Source organism: Schistocerca americana, chromosome 1 (genome assembly GCF_021461395.2).
Source record: "Schistocerca americana isolate TAMUIC-IGC-003095 chromosome 1, iqSchAmer2.1, whole genome shotgun sequence".
Classification (NCBI taxonomy): domain Eukaryota; kingdom Metazoa; phylum Arthropoda; class Insecta; order Orthoptera; family Acrididae; genus Schistocerca; species Schistocerca americana.
In genome coordinates, this window is record NC_060119.1 from 1,072,194,074 (window position 1) to 1,072,212,826 (window position 18,753).

Consider the following 18,753-nt stretch of genomic DNA (forward strand, 5'->3'; position numbering starts at 1 on the left):
TAAAAGAAGGCATTATAGTCCGTCGATGTCTTGTGAAATCAAAGAAGAGTTTTATCATTTTCTTCTGTTGTATATTTTACCAGACTCCTCCTATGCGTTAAGTAATCATCCACTCTATTAACGTATTCCTTAACAGGTACGTTTTATCTGCCCTCTTAAATAAGTTCGGTTTGGTAATCTCGTTAATCTCTGTGAGTAGTTTATTCTACAATTTTACTCCTTATCAGAAAATGCAGTTTTGAGTTTCATATTTATTCCTATCTTGACAAATGTTAATTCAGTCGGTAGTCTTGTTCTTTGACCATGGCGTGACCTGTTGGTGCACTAATTATTAAGGTTTTCGTTTGATGTAAATGAGTGATTGGTAAATTCACTCACACGAACAGATGTTTAGAATGACTACAATTACTTGAAGAACATAATGACTATTGTTAGCTGAATCTCTTTAGTATGCTCCTAGTTCTCGAAGTATAGTATTATTATGAGGCTACATGATATAAGTTCAGCATAATCGTTTTTTCTTAGAAGCAGATTTGATATTCGTGGTTTAAACTTGAGACGGAATGGTAATCGGAATAATTATAAACTATGCGTGTGAGTATATATGTTAAGGTAATACTTTAGGGTGTGATGATAATCTACTTTTGCAACGTCGCCGTTTTTCTTCTCTCTTCTTATTATTTCGTTTTCCAATTTTCAATATCTGCACGACAAGTTTTATGGAGAGATTTACAAACAAACAACCCAGGAGTGCATTGAGAATCTCCTATCCGATCTGCTACTGTCTCCTCCATTAATACTATCTGGTAGATGTTTCATACGAGCAGTACTCAAGAAGCTACCTCCTTCATAAGTTAACTGCGTTTCCTAAGTATTCTTGAAATGAAACAGTCTAGGATCGTTCATAAACCTAGTTTCATGTGGTTATTCCATTTCAAGTTGCTCTTCACCCATACTCCTAACGTAAATTTTATGGTTGTGACTGATTCCAGTGTATGTTCGTCAGTCGCATAGTTAAACAATAGCTGGTCTGTCAGCCTCACGCGCAATTCATTACAAATGTTAGTGTTGAGAATAAACTACCAGCCGTTCTCCTATGTTTCGATGCTCTTGTTGCCATTCAGCCCCCCTCACTTCACCCTCTCCCTCCCTCTCTCTCTCTCACTCTCTCTCTCTCTCTCTCCTTCTTCGTCGTTCATCATGTCTTTTTGTGTCTAGGTCTCCCGCTCACCGTTTGTGTCAGATGCCAATATCGAAGCAGAAGTGACTGCCGCCGCAAAGTACCAACAAAACCAATAACTCCCTTCAGGTGAGTGTCTCAAAGCAAATCGGTATTTTATGGATAGACGAAAGTTTCGTAACAGTCTCCTTCTTTATTTGGAAGTAAGTAATAAGTCTTGTAGGAATGGCTTGGCTCCATTAAAACCTGCGCGGTTAACAGGGTTTTCAGTCCGTGTAGACGTCACGGACATTGCTGTAAATAATGACAGGAAAACAGGTACCGGCAGCCAGGGAGAAGGACGTCAGGTTGCGGTACAATTCTGACCTTCGTGGCGTCCACACAGCTGTCGGGAAAAAAGAGTGACTCCCTTAACACCGCAGTTTCACCGCTAGCTGCGACTGTCTAGTGAGGAACTTAAAATCACATTAGTGTCAAATACCCGAGTGAAAGGATATTATTCGAGAAAGTATGTAACAGAAAGAACATTCCACGTTTCACCTAGTAATTTCTGTAACTGATATCTTTTTCTAATTATAATTGTAGTGGCCACCAAATGTTGCTCAAAATGTATCATGAAGACCCCTTTTCTTTTCGGTATAATATTTTCCACATGAATCATGAATACCACACAAAATACATATTTTCAAACTACTATAATTTTTCACCGGAGTGATTTCATTAGTCCAGAGATGTTTGGATTGTAAAAACAAAACAAAAAAATCCATACTTTTACTTCGTATAACGGTGTTATTTTTCTGTAGACATGGTTATTGTTTCAAGGTACGTACCTAGAGCCTAGACTGTTTCACGTTTCTAGTTCTCTGCTCAAGATTGCCTTGACAACTTCGTCAAGTGCTTGATTGGTGTACGTAGTCTGGATTTTGTGCATCACCTGACCGAAATTACTGAATGACTCCTATAAACATCTACTAATCTCGCGGATAGAAGTAAAAAAGCTCGTCATTCTTCTTCTTCTTGTTGTTTTCTTCTTCTTTTGAGTATTGTTATTATTATTATCATCATTATTCTTAGAATTAGTATTAGTAAACTCACTATATATTAATTTAAGCTTGTAAATGGATTTCACTAAATAGTTGTTCATTATGGGCAAGCCCAACGTCTACGTCATATCAGGAATTTTTACATTTGGTTTAAACTCCCAGACGATTTTATGCAGATTATACTTTCTACACACTGCACAAACCCATTCCACTTACCTGCTCTTCGTTGCAGCGATGGAAAAGAAACAGGAGAATCAAACGACGCGGGCTGCTGACGCCGTTCACATTCGGTGATCATTTTGGGAACAATCGAACGGCCTCTTTTTCTTTCTGGTTAGTAAATTTATAATCATATGTGCACGATGCAGTTGTTCTCCTTCTACTTTATGTCTTAAAATAATTTGGTATAGTTTTGTACACAAATAGTAAATAATGTAATTCCAAAAACTCCGTGCATATTTAACATATTTTTGAATATGAGTAATTCGACACCTCTTGAAGTTCTCAAAATTTCCTTTCGTTAGCATTTTCTTCGTATGTTTACACGTTTAAAATTTTGCTAACAACTAGGGGAATCAAACCACAGTGTTAACTAAAGTTGTATACCTTTAAGAGAAAGTAATAATTAATTTAAAACGAGCGGTAAGTGAAACAGTTTTAACCTTCATACAAGTTTTCTGCTTACTTGCAGTTAAGGGGTTAGACCACAGCAGAATTTTTTATAGCCTCATTTTTATTGGCTTAAAATACTTATTAGAGAGTCTATTTCTGAGATTAATTCAATTAAAGTGAGTTGTAAGTGTTGAAATATATTAAAATCGCGATTTACTGTATGGGCGGTGGCGAATCCAACCTCTCGAATACAACCGATGTAATACTATACTGTCCGATACTAAAAGGAACAGGGGTCCTTTTAGTTTCGGACAGTATCACAGACGGCATTAGTATCAATTATAATACTATTCTCAACAATATTTCTCATCGTAGCATGGTTCGTTTATGGTAAACAGTCCTAAGGCACCTGCTTGTCTAGTGTCTGCTTGTCATTTCGCCTGTTTTTTTATACAAAGCAAAACTGCTTGCAAATGACAAACAAACGGATTTAAATCGATAACAAAGTTGCGAAAAGTAATCAAAATCGTACAAAAAAGGATTCGATTGGTAAGCGGAAGCCAGTTAATCGATATAATTTCGTTAGAATGAGAGTGTTTCGACATCGGCGAAAAAGACGGCCAGCTGTAGGGTGCTGGCATTGCCAATTAAAGATTTGTTCAGTATCAATATTGAAAACCGCAAGTTGGAAATTGAAGCGCTTTAATTTCCTTTTTCAACGCATGCAGTTAAATTTTATCGTTTAAATTTCATCATTTTTTGACTTGTGAGTAAGCTTTATTTCTGCTGCAGTACATAGGATTCTTGTGATTTATTTTAATTTCGATTTTTAGTGCACGATTTTATGTCAACTTTTTTAAGTCAAAAAACGTTTACTTCAGAGTGCCACCGTTCTGTTAAAAACCATTTTTTTTAATATCCCTACGTACTACTTTACACTGTGTCATCAGTTTCAAAGCAGATTTTGAGATTTTGTTCTAGGCTGACAATTGCGGCGTTCAAAGCTCCGACTAACCGCCTTCGCATTCCGCGAAGGCCTTTCGTAGTTGTTGTACAGTGTCTTACAAGACTGTATTATGCATTTTTAAGTAAAAAGCTTGTACAATTTTTTACTTAAAAAATACATAATACAATCTTAAGGGTGTACAATAGAGATCTAAAATCAGTTTTGTAATTTTTTGGTTAATTTATTGCAAAAAATCATGAATGTTGCTTCCAAAATCGAACGTCACCCTGGTCTATTCCCTTAAGAGAAAGACACTCTTAGTTAAATAAGCTTAAGAAAACCAGCTTCCAAAGTATTATATGAAATAAAAGTGTTTTAAATCATTAACACATCTGACTCACGATGTCGTTCTTTAACTTGACCGTATTTCTGTTGTAGTGAATTACGTGCTAATAGGGTGTTGTTACTTAAATGCAGTAAGGCTCATTCAAAATTTATCTCAGTATTATTTTTCAATGTTTTTACAACTTGCCATTGTTGCTCCAAGTGGTACGGATCCATGTCACGAGCTAAAGTTTGATCTGTACGTTTTGTGCTATCGCTACCAGATAAATGTAAAAATAGGGCTGGAAAATTTATCGGTTGTCCTTTTTCTTGGGAAATGATAGCGATTACACAGCGTATCAGTAATTTCCTCTTTTTTCCTTATTTTAATAAAACTATCTGTTTTATAGCAAATATAATAGTCTGACTATAAAGTATGTTATTTGTAATGAATGAATGACTCACGTACGTGAAATGTACAATCATAATGCGTAAGATCAGCTTAGTAACCAAGTTATTCTAGTAAAGCAATATCCGTCTTTTGTCTGACATAGTTCACTGTTTTTCCCTCTTTCTACCTTTCCTTCACCTGGCCTTGGGTGGTTAAGACAGATACGTTTATTTAAATCGTACGATCAATAATAAGCACTAAATTTGTTTCCCACATTGAATAATACATTATTACTTCATGCTAATAATACCCCTTTTAAGATGATATTAACAGGTTTCGCAAGGACATGTTGGTGAGTCTTACTGCATGAACAGCGATAACCGGCATCGACGAAGTTGTCTTAGCCTATAGCCTATAGATTGAACAGTAGGGGTGAAAGACTACATCCCTGTCTTACACCATTTTTAATTCGAGCACTTCGTGCTTATTCTTCCACTCTTGTTTCCTCTTGGTTCTTCTACATATTATATATATTATCCGTCCTTCCCTATAGCTTACTCCTATTATTCTCTGAATTTCGAACATCTTCCACCATATTACGCTGTCGAATGGTTTTCTAGGTTGACATATCCTATGAACGTGTCATTGATTATTTTTAGTCTTGCTTCCATTATCAACCTTTACCCTCCCTAAAAGCGAAACTGACCGTTCAAAAAAAAAATGGTTCAAATGGCTGTGAGCACTATGGGACTTAACATCTGAGGTCATCAGTCCCCTAGAACTTAGAACTACTTAAACATAACTAACGTAAGGACATCACACACATCCACGCCCGATGCAGGATTCGAACCTGCGACCGTAGCGGTCGCGCGGTTCCAGACTGTAGCGCCTAGAACCGCTCGGCCACACCGGCCGACTAAACTGATCGTCATCTAACATATCCTCAGTTCTCTTTTCTATCCTTCTGTATATTATTCTTGTCAGCAACTTGAGTGCCAGAGATGTTAATCTGATTGCGCGATAGTTGTCGCACTTGTCAGTTCTTGCAGTCTTTGGAATTGTTTCGATGATATTTTTTTCGAAAGTCAAATGGTATATCGCCAAACTCATACATACTACACATCAAATTGAATAGCCGTTCTGTTGCAACTTCCCCCAATGATTTTAAAATTTCTGACGAAATGCTGACTATCTCTTTTGCCTTGTTTGAATTTAAGTATTCCACAGTTCTTCTAAATTCTGATTATAATACTGTATCCCCTATCTCTTCTATATGGACTCCTATTTCTTCTGCCTTGTTTGAATTTAAGTATTCCAGAGTTCTTCTAAATTCTGGTTATAATATTGTATCCCCTATCTCTTCTACATGGACTCCTATTACTTCTTATATCACGTCATCATACAAGTCCTCCATCTCCTTCAGACCTTCAATGTATTCTTTCCACCTATCCGCTCTCTCCTCTGCAGTTAACAGTGAATGTCCCATTGCGCTCTTAATGTTAACGCCCTTGTTTTTAGTTTCAGAGAAAGTTTTTTTTCCTATATCTTGAGTCAGTTCTTCCCACAATGTTTTGTTGTCGATTTCTTCACATTTTTGTAGCGCTTTCACCTTATCTTCCTTGCAGTTCCTATTTATTTCATTCCTAAGTGACTTAATTCTTGAATTTCCTTGAATATTTTATTACTTCCTTCTTTCAACGATCAAATGAAGTATTTATTCAGCTACCCAAGGTTTCTTCGCAATTACCTTCTTTGTATCGACCGTTTTCTTCCCAGCTTCTGTGACTGCTCTTTTCATAGATGCCCATTTCTCTTCGTAAGTTGTAGCTATTTCTTACCTCAGAATCTATAGTCTCAGAGAACTTCAAGCGTACCTCTTCCTTCCTCAGTACTTCCATATCCCATTTCTTGATTCTTCCTGGCCAGTTTCTTTAACTTCAGCGTACTCTTTATCACTACTAAATTATGATTTGAGTCTATATCTGCTGCTGGGTACGCCTTGCAACCCAGTATCTGATTTCAGAATCTCTGCCTGACCATGATGTTTCCCTACTGAAGTTCTCTCAATATCTCCAGGCCTTGCCCAAGTATACTTCCTCCTACTGTGATTCTTTAGGAGAGTATTCGATATTACTAGCTGAATTAAATTAATTTTTCTTCTCTCTCATTCCTAGTATCCAGCTCAAATTCTTCGGTACCCGTTTCTCCTAATCCTTCCCCTACAACCGCATTCCAGTCCCCCATAACAATTAGATTTTCATCTTCCTTTACGTACTGAATGACCCGTTCAATATTCTCATATACTTCCTCTATCCGGAACCGCGCTGCTGCTACGGTCGCAGGTTCGAATCCTGCCTCGGGCATGGATGTGTGTGATGTCCTTAGGCTAGTTAGGCTTAAGTAGTTCTAAGTTCTCGGAGAATGATGACCTCAGATGTTAAGTCCCATAGTGCTCAGAGCCATTTGAGCTTCCTCTATCTCTTCATCTTCGGCTTCCGACGTCGGCATGTATACCTGAACTCTGGTTGTCGGTATTAGTTTGATATCGATTGTGATGAGAACCACCCTATCACTGAAGTATTCACAGCAGCTCACTCTCTGCCTACTCCCGTTACTCCATTTTCTGCCACTGTTGATAATACACTGTACTCATCTGACCAAAAAATCCTTGTATTCTTTCCATTTCATTTCAGTAACTCCACTATATCTACATTGAGCCTTAGTATTTCCCTTTTCAGATTTTCTAGCTTCCCTACCACGTTCAGACTTCTGACATTACTGGCTGCGACTCGTAGAACGGTATCCTTTCCTTGGTTATTCAATCTTCTTTCTCGTGGTCATCCTCCCCTCGACAGTATCCTCCCGGAGATCCAAATGGTGGGTTTGTCAGGAATCTTTTGCCAATGGAGAGGTCACCATGATACTTTTTCAATTACGGGCTACATATCCGGTGGATACACTTTATGTGTCTTTAATACAGTGGATTCCATTGCCTTCTGCATCCTCATGCCGTTGATCATTGCTGATTATTCGGCCTTCAAGGGGAATTTCTCACCCCAAGGGCAAGGAAGGGGTAAAGCAGCAACTGATGGCCGAGTGTGTCAGAACTACCAACAGAGACGTCCATTTCAGCAGCGAAGTGTTTCATTGTGGTCCGTCAATCAACTTGAGCGAGAGTGTACGCACGTTCCAACATTACATGAGTCACAACCGGCAGACAACAGGTTTTCGCGACCTTGTTGCGATGCTGGTAGACGCCTCGTCCAGCAACTCACTGTCCTTTTGTTCACTGACAGTTCTCCTTAGATATTCTGCAAGCGCCTGTGAATATCTTCGATGCTCTGGTTTTCCACCAAGAGAAACTCAATGACAACTCTTTGCTTGCAATGCACTTCCATTACCAACGCCATTCTGAAAGCTATGTATAGCGTCACAGTCTATTGGAACTTCATGACAGTATAGGGACTGAAGCAGAAATATTGCACGATGACCCATAACAAATTCAAAAAAAATTTTTTTTGAACCGAAATTGGCAGAGAAAGATGTATTGCGTTACTTATTGAACGTCCCTCGTATGTAGCGAGAAAAGCTGCGGACTAAGGAAGGTATCCTGGGGGGACTCCAGAGAGCACTTGTTTCCATGATTGCTTCTGCCGACCCACAGACGAGTAAGTCATTATCGTACAACAATAATGTTCTTCTGCGGTTCACCAGGCATGACTTCAGTGTCTATAAATAAGCGTCTGCCAGGAAATTTTCGATCCAGCAGCAGACCTGGTTAGACATGCAAGAGGATCGCGTTTTATTTAGTAGATGTTGATGAAGTACTGTTTGGTTCTTGCAGAGAAGAAAATAGCTACCAGAAAGTTTTTTTTAATACTATTTATGCAAATAAATAGCACCGTTAGCAGTTTCGAACCGACCAGTACGGCTTGTCACACGTTAAGAAATATTTTTGTCTTCGTTCACATTAGTTTTCGCTTTTTATTCTCGCATTTGGTTAAAATTCTTTGGGATGGTGGTTCTCCCATCTATCGGGCCATCCATAGCGCCATCTGGTTTCCCACTTCAAGCTAGACAAGTTTCGTTTTTTGTAGTGTTTTCGTTAGACGCTTATTTCCTGAGATATATGACCCGGTCACGATCAATGGATCAATGGATAATGTGAGATACTGTCTACTGAACTGTAATTGTGCCTCGTAAGTATTTCAGAGTATGTAAACAAATTATTAGAATGAAATGTTTTGGTTACTTTCGTCGAAAATCCCGCGCCATTACGTTCGGATGCTGACTGCTTGTTGTGTTCATGCAGTGGCGAGGGTATGAAAGACTAATACACAGGGTGATCCATTGATAGTGACCGGGCCAAATATCTCATGAAATAAGCATCAAACGAAAAAACTACAAAGAACAAAACTCGTCTAGCTTGAAGGAGGCAACCAGATGGCGCTTTGGTTGGCCCGCTAGATGGCACTGCCATAGGTCAAACGGATATCAACCGCGTTTTTTTAAATAGGAACCCCCATTTTTATTACATATTCGTGTAGTACGTAAAGAAATATAAATGATTTAGTTGGACCACTTTTTACGCTTTGTGATAGATTGTCAATGCGTGTGCGAACATTACGGAAGGCGAACTACTCGCTTTTGAGAGGAATGTAGTTACACGTATTGCCAAATGCACTGAGGTTGACTGACATCATTTTGAGCATTTATTGCATTAATGTGGTATTTACAGGTAACCACGCTGTAACAGCATGCGTTCTCAGGAATGATAAGTTCACAAAGGTACATGTATCACATTGGAACAACCGAAATAAAATGTTCAAACGTACCTACGTTCTGTATTTTAATTTAAAAAATCTACCTGTTACCAACTGTTCGTCTAAAATTGTGAGCCATATGTTTGTGACTATTACAGCGCCATCTATCACAAAGCGAAAAAAGTGGTCCAACTAAAACATTATATTTCTTTACGTACTATAAGAATATGTAATAAAAAATGGGGGTTCCTATTTAAAAAAACGCAGTTGATATCCGTTTGACCTATGGCAGCGCCATCTAGCGGGCCAGCCATAGCGCCATCTGGTTTCCCACTTCAAGCTAGACAAGTTTCGTTTTTTGTAGTGTTTTCGTTAGACACTTATTTCCTGAGACATTTGGCCCGGTCACGATCAATGGATCACCATGTATATATTAGACTAATATATATATATTCGCACACACCAAAAAGTTTTGCCACATGGAATGATGTATAAAAAGATGGCGATATCACACAACAATAACAATGCCAAAGAATTTCTCTTTCAGAGATATTTCGATATACATGTTGACGTTACAATAGAAATTTACAAACTACAAAACGTTTTGTTACTTTCAATTTATATTATATGAGAACTGATTACAATTAAGCTAAAAAAATAAAAAAGCAAGTTTGTTATAAAATGTTATTGCTATGATATTATGTAACTATTTTGGTATACATTGGATACAAAGTAAGTGATGGAATGATATATGTATATAAACAAATACGACAACAGTGGACAATACATTAAAATGTGATAGTTAGTTGAAGGTATTGTATCATTAAGCAAGCAGTTACATTTTATGCAATGCGTCGAAATGTGAACAAGCTGTCTGACGATGAACCTGTCGGTTCGAAACCGGTAACGGCGCTGTTTATGTGAATATAGCATTCTGAAAAGTATTTGGTTTGGTGTTTAGTTCTTTGCGATAATCAAACCGTATTTTGTACACAGTCATGATCCCAAAATGTCAATTTTCGACAAAGTAGCATATCGATGAAGTGCTGGTATCAGCATGGGACAAGTGACTTGCCACATAAGCTAAACCCTTACAGACGTCTTATGTTCGCTTGCCGCCAGCGGAATAGGACACGTGTAGCACTTTCACTGGAATGGGTATTCTCGGGTAACAGTGAGTGAGGTAATATCACAATTACGGAATGAGACGTCAGAGGGGTTTACGGCAGGAAGTGGCGCGTTGACAGGTGAATTCCATTAGAAGCCGGCCGAGACTAGCCAGTGGGCGGCCCGGTCCATCGCTTACCCGAAAACTAATTATGCGGCAGCACCAGCAGCAGCGCCAGACTGATACCCGGTTTTATTAAAAGCAAAGTCCGGCGGCATTAGCGGGCGCTCTTGTTTGGCTTGGCGCGCGCCCCTTCCTGCCCGCTCCGCCCGAGCTCCTCCTTTTGGTAATATTCGGGCCGGCTCGGTTTTTGAGCGCGGCGCCATGATTTATGGGGCGAGCGAGAGGAACGCGTGTAGCGCGAGCGGCGCCGATGTTTATGGAAATGCGCGGCCGGCCCACGCGGCGCCGGGCTCAGCCGGCGACCGCTCCAGGAGGACTCGGGGCGCGCGCGGCTGCGAGAGCGGACCCGCTAATTACAATTAAGACGTCACTGCCGGCCGTGGACTGGTGTGTTTAAGGCTGCCCGCACCCCACGTGGCCCGTCCACCCCCTGCCGGCAGCCGAGTCTGGCTGAAGACCGCCGTCCGTCCCGCCTCTGCATGCCTGTCGACATCGCCAAACGTCTTAGAAATTCCAGCTCCGTCAGAAGGAGAGACTGAGGCCGCCCTCACACGGGACGTGAAAGAGGACGTGGACCACAGGTCTGGTCGAATTTCGCGACTTCACGACGTGGAGTTCGGGGCCGACGACAAATATGTCCACGAATCAGCATCGTTTTAGAAAGAAAGGCTCGTGCGCAACTCAGTTTGTCCTTCTATCACGTACTATACTGCGAACTATGGGTCAAGGGCAACAGGCAGATTCCATATTTCTAAATTAACAGAAAGCGTTTGACACGGTGCCCCACTGCAGGCTGTTGAAGAAGATACGCCGGCCGTTGTGGCCGAGCGGTTTGTCCTTTTCTCACGTACTATACTGCGAACTATGGGTGAAGGGCAACAGGCAGATTCCATATTTCTAAATCGTGCGGTTCTAGGCGCTGCAGTCGGGAACCGCGCGACCGCTACGGTCGCAGGTTCGAATCCTGCCTCGGGCATGGCGGTGTATGATGTCCTTAGGTTAGTTAGGTTTAAGTAGTTATAAGTTCTAGGGGACTGATGACCTCAGATGTTAAGTCCCGTAGTGCTCAAAGCCATCTGAACCATTTGAAGAAGATACCAGCATATGGAATAGGTTCACAGATTTGTGAAAGCCTTGAAGAAGAAGTTATGGAAGACAGTATGTTGTACTCGACGGCGAGTGTTCGTCAGAGGCAAGGATTTCGTCAGGAGTGTCCCAGGGAAGTGTGGTAGGACTGTTACTTTTCTCTGTATACATAAATACGAGGATCACTCCAAAAGAAATGCACACTATTTTTTTTAAATCCATCTTTTATTCTACATGTTTGAAAGTTTTACAGTGTGTGGATACATCCTTCAGGAACAGTATTTTCATTTCTCCACATAATTTCCATCCCTCTCAACTGCCTTAAACCATCTTGGAACCAGCGCCTTTATACCCGCACATTAAAATTCTGGCCCAACCTGTTGGAGCCAGTGTTTGGCAGCATGCACAAGGGTGTCATTATCTTCGAACCTTGTTCCACGAAGAGAGTCTTTCAGTTCCCAAAGAGATGACAGTCACACGGAGTCAGGTCAGGACTGTAAGGTGGGTGTTTCAGTGTTGTCCATCCGAGTTTTGTGATCGCTTCCATGGTTTTTTGACTGACAGGTGACCGTGCATTGTCGTGCAACAGCAAAACATCCTGCTTTTGCCGATGTGGTCGAACACGACTCAGTCGAGCATGAAGTTTCAGTGTCGTCACATATGCATCAGAATTTATGGTGGTTCCACTTGGCATGATGGCACAAGCAAGAGTCCCTCGGAATCGAAAAACATCATAGCTATAACTTTTCCAGCAGAAGGTGTGGTTTTGAATTTTTTTTCCTTGGGTGAATTTGCATGATGCCACTCCATTGATTACCTCTTCGTCTCTGGTGAAAAATGGTGGAGCCATGTTTCATCACTTGTCACAATTCTTCCAAGAAATTCATCTCCACCATTCTCGTACTGTTCCAAAAGTTCGCTGCATACCGTTTTTCTTGTTTCTTTGTGAGCCACTGTCAACATCCTGGGAAACCACCTGGCACAAACCTATCTTAACGCCAACACTTTCACTATTCTGCAAACACTTCCTTCCCCTATCCCAACGTAGCGTGACAATTCGTTCACTGTGATGCGTCTGTCAGCAGTCACCGATTCGTTAACTCTCTGCACAATGTCTGGAGTGTGTGCAGTACGAGGCCTGCCGCTGCAAGGACAATCCTCAGTATTGCCGTGCCCGCTTTCATCACGTAACCTGCTTGCCCACCGACTAACTGTACTGCGATTGACAGCATCATCTCCATACACCTTTTTCAACCTCTTGTGGGTGTTTCCCACTGCCTCGTTTTCCCAGCACAGGAATTCTATGACAGCACGTTGCTTCTGACGAACGTCAAGTGTAGCAGCCATCTTGAAGACATCCTGTGACGGTGCCACTCACGGGAACAGGTTGAATTAAGTTTGAAAACAAGCGGGAAGGACGCATCTACACACTGTAAGACTTTCAAACATGCAGAATGAAAACTGTATTTTTAGAAAAATAGTGTGCATTTCTTTTGGAGTGACCCTCGTAGTTTGGCAGACAGGGTGAGCAGCAGTCTGCGGTTGTTTGCTGATGATGTTGTAATGTACGGTAAGGTGTCGAAGTTGACTTAGAGAAAATTTGTAGTTGGTGTGATGAATGACAGCTAGCTCTATTTGTAGAAAAATGGAAGTTAATGCGGATAAGTAAGAAAAGAAAACAGTAATGTTCATTTACAGCATTAGTAAAAAATTGTTCAAATGGCTCTGAGCACTATGGGACTTAACATATGAGGTCATCAGTCCCCTATAACTTAGAACTACTTAAATCCAATTAACCTAAGGACGCCACACACATCCATGCCCGAGGTAGGATTCGAACCCGAGACCGCAGCAGCAGCGCGGTTCTGGACTGAAGCGCGTAGAACCGCTCGGCCACCGCAGCCGGCGCCTAGAGAGAAGGCGACATTCTTTTCGAGGAACATTACTGAGGAAATTTAGAGAACCAGCATTTGAAGCTGACTGCAGAACGACCCTATTGCCTCCAACACACATTGCGCGTAAGGACTACGGACATAAGATACGAGAAATTAGAACTCCTACGGAGGCATAGAGGCAGTCGTTTCTTCCCTCTATTTGCGAGTGGAACAGGAAAAGAAATGACTAGTAGTGATACGGGGTAACCTTCGCTACCCGCCGTAACGTGGGTTGCGGAGTGTCGATGTAGATGTAAATGTACATATTGTGACGTCACACTAGTAGCCTTGTCCGCCATACTCTGCGAACGTTCGGCTCCCTGCAGGCCGGTTCGAATATCAACGAAAAGGTACCCACTGTAGGTCTTAACTGTGTCATGTGCTATCGAGAGCTTGCATGTATTCAAACGCGCCCTTGAGAATTACTAAATTCGTCTGCAATAGTTACTCGCTCCCCACCGGAGACGGTTGCTGACACTCGTAAGATGTTCACTGTCACGTGCTGTGACGTACACGCGGCGATCTGTCTTTCTCATGGACCTCGGTGGTTTCACTTCGCGGATCATTCCCAAGCAAAGAAAGGTAGACTCAGGCACGTCAGATTTTTGTTTCGTGGAGTGAATTGTGGTCACTGAGATGCAAGATTTCATACCAACCTCATCCTTCTCCTTGGAAGACTGTTCCATAGGGCTCTTTCCCCATTCCGCATGTTCTCCACTTTTTTTGGTCCATCTTCGCTAGCACCACGTTTCAAATGCTACTAGTTCTTCTTCTCCACAAGCCAAATAACGACTAGAAAATTCTCCTTGACTTCAGAGGAAGCCTCTGAATATTGGACCGAGTGAGGAGTACAACTGAAAGCTCAGCAGTGTGATCCACGAGACTTTTGTAGCGAAACTGACGGCTTCCATGCGTTTGTTTTGGCACTATTTCAACAACTTTTCTAGATGTCCTCGTTAGGACTCCCCCCCCCCCCCCCCCGCCTTGCGATTGTTTATCGTGTTCCAGTGGACTTCCTATTACCTGAAGAAGGCTGCTGCTATTCTTCTCAGAAGCGCAGTGACGGATCCTGCAATACATGTGAAATGATCGCTGTTTTATCATCCCAACATTTTAAATATTTCATTTGATGATACAGCGGTACACCCAAGAAAACAAAATGAGACCTGACGCATAAGCCTACAAATTGACTTCTCATCTTTAGCTAGCTGAGGTGTGGTATCCCTCAAATGGAATACAGAAGCCAAGAAACTGAACTGGTGCTCTGTACACCACCGCCATAAAGTTTAAGGTATCTTATGGAACATAAATGTATTTGCGTATTTGCCATCATATTCCTATAGGCTACACCAGGAAGACTGCACTGTAGTTCCTTCTCTAGATTGTCGCACAGATGACAAAATGGTACATATCGAAATAGATGACAGAGTGATAGAAAAACAATTAAAATCGCTCAAAAGAGGAAAGGCCGCTGGACCTGATGGGATACCAGTTCGATTTTACACAGAGTACGCGAAGGAACTTGCCCCCCTTCTTGCAGCGGTGTACCATAGTTCTCTAGAAGAGCGCAGCGTTCCAAAGGATTGGAAAAGGGCACAGGTCATCCCAGTTTTCAAGAAGGGACGTCGAACAGATGTGCAGAACCTTAGACCTATATCTCTAACGTCGATCAGTTGTAGAATTTTGGAACACGTATTATGTTCGAATATAATGACTTTTCTGGAGACTAGAAATCTACTCTGTAGAAATCAGCATGGGTTTCGAAAAAGGCGATCGTGTGAAACCCAGCTCGCGCTATTCGTCCACGAGACTCAGAGGGCCTTAGACACGGGTTCCCAGGTAGATGCCGTGTTTCTTGACTTCCGCAAGGCGTTCGATGCAGTTCCCTACAGTCGTTTAATGAACAAAGTAAGAGCATATGTGAAACTTCCCCTTTGTATGTAAAGAATGACAGTGCTGGAAAAATTATGTGATTGGATTGCAGAGATAACATAACGCAGCATGTTATTCTCAATGGAGAGGAGTCTTCCGAAGTAAGAGTGACTTCAGGTGTGCCGCAGGGGAGTGTCGTAGGACCGTTGCTGTTCACAGTATAAATAAATGACCTTGTGGATAACATCGGAAGTTCACTGAGGCTTTTCGCGGATGATGCTGTGGTATATCGTGAGGTTGTAACAATGGAAAATTATACTGAAATGCAGGAGGATCTGTAACGAATTGACGCATGGTGCAGGCAGTGGCAATTGAATCTCAATGCAGACAAGTGCGCTGCGAATACATAGAAAGAAAGATCGTTTATCATTTAGCTACAGTATAGCAGGTCAGCATCTGCAAGCAGTTAATTCCAAAAATTATCTGGGAGTAGGCATTAGGAGTGATTTAAAATGGAATGATCATATAAAGTTGATCGTCGGTAAAGCAAATGCCAGACAGATTCATTGGAAGAATCCTAAGGAAATGCAATCCGAAAACAAAGGAAGTAGTTTACAGTACACTTGTTCGCCCACTGCCTGAATGTTGCTCACCAGTGTGGGATCCGTAGCCGCGCGGGATTAGCCGAGCGGTCTATGGCGCTGGAGTCATGGACTGTGCAGCTGGTACCCGCGAAGGTTCGAGTCCTCCCTCGAGCATGGGTGTGTGTGTTTGTCCTTAGGATAATTTAGGTTAAGTAGTGTGTAAGCTTAGGGACTAATGACCTTAGCAGTTAAGTCCCATAAGATTTCACAGACATTTGAACATTTTTTGTGGGATCCGTACCAGATACGGTTGATAGAAGAGATAGATAAGATCCAACGGAGAGCAGCGCGCTTCGTTACAGGATCATTTAGTAATCGCGAAAGCGTTGCGGAGATGATAGATAAACTCCAGTGGAAGACTCTGCAAGAGAGAAGCTCGGCAGCTCGGTACGGGCTTTTGTTGAAGTTACGAGAACATACCTTCACGGAGGAGTCAAGCAGTATATTGCTCCCTCTTACGTGTATCTCGCGAAGAGACCACGAGGATAAAATCAGAGAGATTAGAGCCCACACAGAGGCATACCGACAATCTGTCTTCCCACGAACAATACGAGACTGGAATAGAAGGGAGAACAGATAGAGATACTCAAAGTACCCTCCGCCACACACCGCCAGGTGGCTTGCGGAGTATGGATGTAGATGCAGATGCAGAATAGCTCCACTAACAGAGGAATAAATAATAATATTTTCATCCTGGCAGACTAACGTCCAAAGGATGTGCTCGCAGTGACTTCCTGCGTTGTTACATGTCGACGGTGGAAGGCACACAACGTGATGGTACGATGCGTCGGTGGGACCAGCAGCTGGTGGAGGATGTAGGCAGGCTGGCAGGCCCCGGCGCGCGAGCTTGTCGGCGTGGGCGCCAGGCGGCAGCACGTGCGCGACCGGTCCGCGCGTGCCGGGCTGTTCCCCCTCCCCCAGCCGCACGGCCGACCCATCCCACTGGCCACTGAGGCCCGGCTGCGTGGGCGCCGAGCCGGCCGCGGCGTGCTGCACTCGCGAAACCCACCTCCCACTCCTAATCCAGCTTCGCGCCGCCTCCGTCTGCCGACGCCTCTGCGCTGCAGATTCACCTCTCTCTCACCTGGCACTGTCCACAAAAGGAAGCTCTTAGCACCCGCTGATGTGACTCAGGCTTTCGCGGCCGCCCATTTCCCTGTAGGTTTATTCTTCAGAAACTCAAGTGTGATGTGGCAGGCATACGTGACATTTTAGGTATCTGATGAAGCTTCCCCTGCGGCTCCGTATGGCCACCGAATGAGTTTTTTTAAATACTTACTTATGCATCTTTCATTCCATTCTCAAGACAGTATAGTGCTCCGTCGTAGACTTCAGAAGAAAACCCAAATGTGAATATATTGGAGAGGATTTTCGTTTTCGCATTGGTGTTAAAACAAAGGGAAAGCTTTGTAAAACTTTGGCCGGAACTAGGAGATTGCAAATATTTAAATTTCTTCCTGGCTCCTGTCCTTGTCAAAACGTTTGTGTGTAATCATCGCTGGCCGGCCGGGGTGGCCGAGCGGCTCTAGGCGCTACAGTCTGGAACCGCGCGACCGCTACGGTCGCAGGTTCGAATCCTGCCTCGGGCATGGATGTGTGTGATGTCCTTAGGTTAGTTAGGTTTAATAGTTCTAAGTTCGAGGGGACTGATGACCTCAGAAGTTAAGTCACATAGTGCTCAGAGCCAATGAAAATATTTTTTGTAATCATCGCTGTATCAGCCCTCAGATCAGCCACAGACGCTGAGCCAGCGACCACAACTTAAGCGGCGGCCAGCAAGCGCAAGAATATCCCGATATACAGTGTTGCACACCTGTGACTCATTTGTAAATAAAAAAGGAAGACATTGCAAAAAGTAATAATTGAATGGCTGATATGTATCACGCAGTGAGTCATGCTAAAATCATTCATTTGTTTTGTAGTCGCTATGAAGAACACACACACACTAAAATTACGTGCTGTTGTACAAAAGCTGTACGTCAATAAAACCGACAAACTGCAGGGACAGATTCCTCATTGGACATGGAGGAGAAAAGGTCCTATGAAAATATGTCCGCAAATGCACGAGGTGCGTGCAACGACAACAAATCGTCCAAGAATACAGTAAAGAGCTGCGTCGCCTCCACCTCACAACATATGTAAGTAGACTATGAAAATCGCTGACTGCGCTGTTTGCAGTCTGTGGCTGGTTGGACTCATTGTTGGATTATTCGTTAGTGTAACGTTGGGCAGTGGGATGTGAACAGCGTGTAGCGTTGGACAGTTGGAGGTGAGTCGCCAGTTATGGTGGATGTGTGGGAGAGATGCCAGAGTTTTGAGAGGTTTCTATGAGCGTACGATCTGGACGTGTGTCCGCCAGAAAAAGGAATTTGTAAGACTGGAGGTCATGAAATACATTGTTTGTTCTCTATCAGAATCTTTAATTTGCTAACTATGTCTATCAGTAGTTAGTACCTTCAGTAGTGAGAATCTTTTATTTAGCTGACAGTATTTACACTCGCTGTATTGCAGTAGTTCGAGTAACGAAGTTTTTTTTTTTTTTGAGGTAAGTGATTCATGAAAGGTATACGTTATTGTTAGGGCCATTCTTTTGTAGGGATTATTGATTGGCAGATTGCGTTGCGCTAAAAATATTGTGTGTCAGTTTAGTGATGATCAGAATAAGTA

At 42.4% G+C, this 18,753-nt stretch overlaps 1 long non-coding RNA gene across 1 annotated transcript in view; it reads left to right on the plus strand.

Moving 5' to 3' along the window:
- Positions 1-18,753, plus strand: part of LOC124549847 — a 78,786-nt gene that overhangs the window by 41,264 nt on the left and 18,769 nt on the right. Inside the window, exons 2-3 of the long non-coding RNA XR_006967717.1 lie at positions 1,219-1,309; positions 2,456-2,556. This is a non-coding gene — a long non-coding RNA (uncharacterized LOC124549847). The remainder of the gene's footprint in view (positions 1-1,218; positions 1,310-2,455; positions 2,557-18,753) is intronic.